Genomic DNA, 8,163 nt, shown 5'->3' with positions numbered 1-8,163 from the left:
TTGTTGACAGTTTGAATTGCTTAAATCACGTCGAATTAGTAAATAAATTTCTAAAAAGATTAAACTTCATTTTCTTAAAAAGTTAAAAGAGAATTAGCTTTTATTTGGATAAATGCTCCCCGATGAATTTTTAATTGGTTGTTTGAGCATGTATTCCTATGTGTACCTGCGTCGCATGTATGATTCGCGAGCAGGGTGATTGTTTATTTAAATTTGACTGCGTCGCATGTATGATTCGCGAGCGGAGTAATAGATGCATCTATGGTTCGCGTCGTTCGACCCTCGGTAGTGCACATTTTACATTTATGTTGGATGGGGCCGTACGACATTGACATGATTTGCACATGCTTGTATTGCTTTCCTGGAGATTTATTGATATTTATTTGTTCTCCCCAACTTGAGATAATTGTTAATTAATAGATTATGAATCCGAAGACTTTTAATATAAAAAGAAACTTTTACATGTTCGTGACTTATTTGAAATTATTGCCGTTCTTAATAAATCCATGACTACTCGCATTAAAAATATATTACTATTGGACCACTAGTAAATGTCGAAGTTGACCTCTCGTCTTTACTTCTTCGAGATTAGACGGGATAGTCATTGGGTACACGTTATTTTCGTACTCATACTACACTTGCTGTGCATTTTTGTTACACATGCCTATGTGTGGCTAGTGACATAGCGGCATGGTTGATACGGAGACCCGGGTGAGTTGCATTTATCGAGACGACTGTAGCGAGCAGAGTCTCCTCAGAGTATTGTACTATATTTTCATTTCTGTCCAATTGTATTCCGGACAGTTACTATATTTTATTTCATTCCTAGTAAATGCTCATGTACTTGTGAAACCGGGTTCTGGGATAATTATGGGGTATCTTGTATTAACTTCTTAACATTCATATTTGATTTGAAACGATTATTTTATACTGGTAAAATTGAAGAAAAATCATAGTTTTCAAAATTAATAAAACGTGAATTTAATTAAGTATTTTGGTTGGCTTGCCTGACAACAGTGTCCGACGCCATCACGACCTTTAGTGGATTTTGGGTCGTGACACTTACGGCCGAAGCGCAGTATCAAGCCATCTCGTGGCATAATCAATAGGATCTCGGCCTCATATCAAGCCACCTTCTGGCGTACAACTTAGACCCTCGGCCTCAAAATCATAATTAGTACAAGACTGCTGCGGCGTGCAACCCGATCCCATAATAATCCTCACAACACAGTCCCTCGTCCCTACTTATTCAGAAATCTCTAAAAGCCACTCGGGCATAGTAAAATATGATGCTCAGCCCCAAATATCATTTAAGATGTCAAAACAAAGTAAACATGGCTGAGTTATAAAAACAGTAAAATATGACTGAGTACAAGTATAAAGTCAAAACAGTAAGGAAATAGTAGTAAAAATCCCCTAAGGGTCCAAAACAGTTGGCACAAGGCCTAAATATGGCATTCAGGCCAAAACATGATGATAGCAATCAGTTTTCAACCAAATACGCGGTAAAACAGTCATTCGAGATGGACTAAGTCACAATTCCCAACGGTGCATGATCCCACGCTCGTCATCTAGCATGTGCATCACCTCAACATAGCACAACGATGTGAAATCCGGAGTTTCATACCGTCAGGACAACATTTACAATCATTACTCACCTCTATCCGATCCGAACTCTAACCCGCGATGCCCTTGCCTCTCGAATCGACCTCCGGATGCTCCAAATCTAACTAAAATCAGTGCAAAACTATCAAAATATGCTAAGGGAACAAATCCTACTCGAAAGAAATCAAATTACAGCACAAATCCCGAAATTAGCCAAATCCGACCCCCCCCCCCCCCCGGGCTCATGTCTCGGAATCCGATAAAAATTATATCAATAGATTCCTTATCACTCCCAAGTTCATTCATATCAAAATCACCACAATCCAATCACAAACGACCCCTCAAGTCCCAAATTCTAGGTCTCCAATTACAAGCCCTAGTTCTTCAATATTTAGGCTTAAATTCTACAAATTCCCTGATTAATTAGGTAGAAATCATATTAGTATAGAGTATTAAGTCCATAAATCTTACCTCCAAGAATTCCCCCTTGGTTCCCTCTTCAATCCCCTTCAAAAAGCTTCAAAATCGCCCAAAAATGGAGGAACTTAGGCTAAAACTCGCGGAATAGGTCTTTTAAATCATTCTGCACAGTTATTTTAATTCTTTCTTCGCGAACGCGGTCAACGCCTCGTGTTCGCTAAGCACAAACGTAAGTTGACCAGAAATTCCTCTTACGCGAATGCGACCACCCCTCGAGAACGCGATGCCTCAGCAACTCAACCCTTCGCGGACGTGACATCACCCTCGCGAACGCGATGACCAACGAGCTCAACCCTTCGCGATCGCGGGACCTCCTTCGCGAACGCGAAGGCCAACTTCACAGTCTCCCATCCTAATCCTTCATGAACGTGAGGGTCCACTCGCGAACGCGAAGAACAACTGTCTGCAACATCAACCACGGATTTTCTACAATTTTATCCAACTTGCAATGGTCCGTTTAACCACCCGAAACTCACCCAAGGCCCTCGGGACCTCAAACAAACATGTCAAAATATCCCATAACATCATTCAAACTTGTTCCAACCTTCGGAATGCTGTAAACAATATCAAAACACCAAATTTGCATCGGATTCAAGCCTAAGAACTCTAAAAACTTCCAAATTCCGCTTTCGATCAAAAAGTCTATCAAACCACGCCCGAATGACCTGAAATTCTGTACACACATTCCAAATGACTCAACGAACCTACTGAAACTCCCGGAATTCTATTCCGGCCCCTATATCAAAATCTTACCCATTAACCGGAAAATGCCAAAATTCCAATTTTGCCAATTCGAGCCTAAATCTACTCCGGACCTCCAAAACACATTCTGATCGCCCTCCTAAGTCCCAAATCACCTCCCGGAGCTATTCAAACCATCAGAATTCACATCCGAGACTTTTTTCACATAAGATAACATTCGGTTGACTTTTCCAACTTAAGCTTCCTCAAAAGAGACTAAGTATCTCAAACCTTACCAAAACCTCTTCGAACCCCAGCCAACCAACCTGATAACACATAGTACTGCTGAACAAGACAATAAGAAGCAAAAATGGGGAAAATGGAGTGGTAACTCATAAAACGACCGACTGGGTCGTTACAGGAAGACCTAAAGTCAACATGTAAATTTATTACTCACTCCAAATTAATAGTAGAAGACCATAGAAATATATTTATATCACCACTTAATCGTGATTGTATTTTAGTTACAAAATTTATTCAACCCTTAAACTTAGATAGAGAGCTAATACAAGTTATTAATAACTAGTAACTATATCCAGTGAATTCATAAGAAATTTATTCGATATGGAGGAAGACCTAATGTCAACGCGTAAATTTATTATCTCACTATAAATAAAAAAAATGGAGACTATAGGGCTTAATTCCTATCACCACTTTATCACAACCACGAACTTTTCTCTGAGGATTAAGTTCCATAATTTTAGAAAATGCTCAATACCCCATTTAAACAGTCTTAAAAAGCTAAAATTAACTCTTTCACTGTATAACAGTGAGTATTGTTCACTGGGCTATTTCTGATAAACCTACCAAATTTTATATCAATCGGAGATCGTTAAAATCACAATCTCCAAAAATTGCGACCAAATTTGGAAAATTACCATTTTAAGCATTTTTTAAGAATTTAAAATATGACTTACATTTTTTATAATATATCAATTCATGTCAAATCAACATGTGTCATCATGTTCCAGATTAGACATAAATAAAATGATAGAAAGAACGAGTTTTCGTATGTAAATTAGATTTTAATCCGCCGAACCTCCAAAAAACTCATCTAAACGATCCCGAATCGTCAAAATACGATGTGATTTACCGCATAGCAGTGAGTTCTTCTTAATCGATCGTTTTCGATGATCCTACCAAATTTCAGGTTATTCGGAGATCGTAAAATTCATGATCGCCAAAAACTTGACCAAATTCGAATAAATTATTTTTGGCATATTTAGGATTAATTCCATGTGATTTTCATTCTTGCTATATATCATATCAAGTTAAATCATCATGTTTCAGATTTAACACAAATATAGCCAATATATAGAGAATAATTTTTCATATTTATAACAAATTGAATTTAATAAACTGCTTGAATACCCATCTAAACGACCTAAAAATGCCGAAAAACAGCATGATTCATTGCATAGCATTAAGTTTTTCTCACTAGACCATTTTCGATGAACCTACCAAGTTTCAGGTCAATGGGAGTTCGTCAAATTTATGACCACCAGCGTGTAACCAAACTCGGAGAATAACCATTTTAAGCAGTTTCATGAATTAAAATAAATATGATATTGATTTTCATTCTCCTTATAATTATACTATGAGCTCAAAGTATATATATTATGTTTTTCCTATTTCTAGGATACATAATATCTCCTTTTGCAATAAATTATCCTTTTGTTAAATACACAAGAGCCTTAGATATTATATTTTCTCCCGTTCAACGAAAACCTCAATATCTCTTATCATGGGTGGAGTTGGTTTCACTAGTACCTAAAGATAAAACTCTTTTTCTAGTTAAGAACCTTCACTACTAATGTAGATTTATCAAGGATAATTTTAACATGGTACATTAAGCAGATTTCAATGACTCAAATAAATAGACCATTTTGTGGATCCTACTTATTAATCATAATGCTCAATCCATGAATAGACATAATTTCACTTGTACAAATTTACTAAGAATTTTTCATGAGTTCAAATAAACAAACCACTTAAGTGGTAACTATTTATTACTCATAAAATTCTCAATTTACAGGTGAATATATATGTAGTTCACAAAATTATTTTATGGGCAGAATGTGGACCATAGCTTAAAAGCCATATCAACAATATAAAACTCATACAAAATAACGTCATATTTCACTTAATTAGAACCTCCAATCAGAGAACAAAATTCTCTATCGAAAATCCAAAACTAGTAATCACGTAGGGCATGAAAACATAAACTAAAATTTGAGATTTTTTGTTTTTGCACAATATGCCAAATGCTCCAATCATTAGTCATCCAGAATATCAAATAGAGGATTTCACTTTCTTACAAAATAATTATATCATCACAAAATATCAATTATACCTTGTAAGACCTAGACAATAAAATCCTACACCTCTATTATTGAATTTAATATAACAACACGTCTATTTGCTAATGGCCAATGTGTAAACCTATTATATGACCAGTATTTAATCATGGGGACCATGTGGAGTTATCCTCACCACCATTGAATTAAAAACAAATTAAAATTATTCAGAAATAATTTTCAGAAAATAGAAAAACGTCCAAAACACAGTCCAAACGACCTCAAAATGCCGAAAATCACCATGAATCATAGCTAAAGCAGTGAATTTTTCTTGCTACGCTGTTTCCGATGGACCCACCAAATTTCAGCTCAATCGAAGTCCGTCAAGTTCATCAACCTCGAAAATGCCGACTATTCGGTCAAACTCAGGTTTTGCATTTTTCTAGGATTTACCCCAAAAAATTCAGATAATCTCAATCAAATATCAATAAAAAACAGAAATAATCATTTTGCACAGTTAATTCACATAACAACAATACAGTTTTTCAGAAAATCACATATACAAGTAATTCAAAAATGCACATAAACACGATATTCTTGTTTCATGAAAAACTTAGTTATCTAATTAGATGTGAGTGAGCTCTAATACCAATTGATGAATTATTATATGCAGCAGAAGCAATCCCAGTATCAAAATCACATGTAATCTAGACAATTAGTATAAATGAAATTTCACGGATTACCTCTTGAAGCATGAACACAGCTCTTTAGTCATGTGAGCCTTCAGTTTCACATTATCTTGTTGAAATCTCCACCACCCGCACGATCACGATCTCCGAACTTCCACGGTCTTCTACTATGTTACCAAATCATATCCGGAAATAACAATTTCGTGTGGGCGAAAGTTTCTAGGAAAAAGGCTGAAAAATTCGGCCACTCTCTAGTATTCCCTCTAGGTGGAAAACCTTATGTATTTATAAGTTTTAAGGGTTAAAACACTTTTCCAAAACCTTTTGAGTTTTCTTTTTCACGAGAAAAGGTATTCCTTTATTTCTTATTATTTAGGCACAGTAGAGACCACATAATTTAATTAACAAGGCCCCAATTATGGAATTAATTTCTAATTTTCAAAATTAATATCTACCATAATGAATTACGAACTATTCCACTAAAAATTCATAATTGCACTCCTTATTCAATTTCGAAATTCATCCATTAAATCTTATTAAACTCCCCATGTTAAGATTCAGATACTAATCAATTAAATTAAATTACTGACGATTTAATTTATTGATTATTTTCTTTAGACTTTCGCTTAACTTATTCCATGCGTAGGATACAAAATCCACCGGCCGGGTTTACATGTATCATCAATCTCTAAACTGAGACATGGATTCCATCGACTAACTATTACTTCGCCAATGTACATTATTATTATTCAATTTACCAGGTATATTGACCCATGAAAGAATCTCGCCTTTTAATAAATCAAAACAATAATAATATACACAGCTAATAATAATTATATCAAGATTAAGAGAATAAGTACAATTAGTGGCTAGATAGTTTATTTTATTAAGTCAGTATAAAATACTTATCTCTACTTGGTCCGTTCAATACATACTAAATGTACTAGCACAATAAGTTGGAATTAAACTATTCCCATAATCAAGATAAATTATATTTAATCTTGTGCTACAATTATTCCTGATAGTTTGCCCAATTCCATCATTAGATTGTGAACTCAAACTTTATACTTATAAGAACCGTTGATTTAATCTTTCGTGTATAAGCTAAACTCTATACACTAAATCATCTACTATATAAGCAAAGACACAGACTAATATATGATCTATTTAAAACTTTAATAAAATTGAATAAACAATTATTCCATAATAAATACTATATCTAAGCCAAATCCATGGTTAGTAATATATATCCCAACAATAAGAACCTCATCACCCTCGCGTGGATTCGAATACACCTTGGGATAACCTTAAATACTTCGTGAAAGTTTTAAATTTAGCCTAAAGAATAAATAAAATGTACCGAGCTTTACATAATCTTTATAAAGAAAGGAAGATATTTTTTTCCTTTCCGCACAAAAACAAAGAAAGGAACATATTTTTTTCGACCAAAATCTCTTGTTTTCTTTACAAATCCAAGAGTCAAATGTAGACAATTCCTTTCTCATGAAAGGGGTTATTCAGAAAATACTTACTTTTGGGAACTCTAAATTCTCCAAGTATAGCTAATAAAGCCTATTAAATGCTTTCAAATCTCTGAATCCGAGTCCTCTCTTCGTTTTTGCTTCACATAAACTATTCCATTTGTCAAAGTGAATGCATTTTAGTTTCTGAAAGTGAACGTCACATTCTAAACTTACTTCTTCGCATATGAGTATTTCATCATTTTCTGTTTTTATTGTATTTCAGACCAAATAGTGGTAAGCTTTTTGTTAAACTAATTAAGGAAGAAAATAGAGGATAAATCTTAGCCAAACATAATTAACTCTAGATCTAAACATATTGAATACGATAATCGAATGAGACCGAGCTTACATAACACTTCTTAAGATTATTAAAAGACATTAAACATAAATGATAAGCTTACATCTTTGATATATTGTTCCGTGCTTGTAAGAGCAAATAAGGAAAGGAGGAATGTCATTGATAACTATGAGATCTATCCTTATTGATCCAACAATGACGATTATAAAGGTTTGCAACCAAAATCTAGGCTTTTACTTTGTTGTGGGAGGTCTCCTCCCGTTCTTCTGTTCCTTTTTCTCCTCCGGGACCCCCCTTTCTTGCCTTCTTACTATATATATATATATATATCTTTATCTAACATTCTTTAACAGCATACCCCCTCTTGACTATACTCTCCCTTACTCGCTCAAGTATCACGACATATATTCTGCCGTGCAAGCTTCCTGACGACTCGATCTCAACAGTGACCGAGATACTTATCGTTATTATGCCTTGTGGGTACGAACATGGCTTGGTCGATCCCTTACTATTCCTTGTAGTGATAATCC

This window comes from Nicotiana sylvestris, chromosome 8 (assembly GCF_000393655.2).
Source record: "Nicotiana sylvestris chromosome 8, ASM39365v2, whole genome shotgun sequence".
Classification (NCBI taxonomy): domain Eukaryota; kingdom Viridiplantae; phylum Streptophyta; class Magnoliopsida; order Solanales; family Solanaceae; genus Nicotiana; species Nicotiana sylvestris.
Note: the sequence above shows the minus strand (reverse complement) of the source record.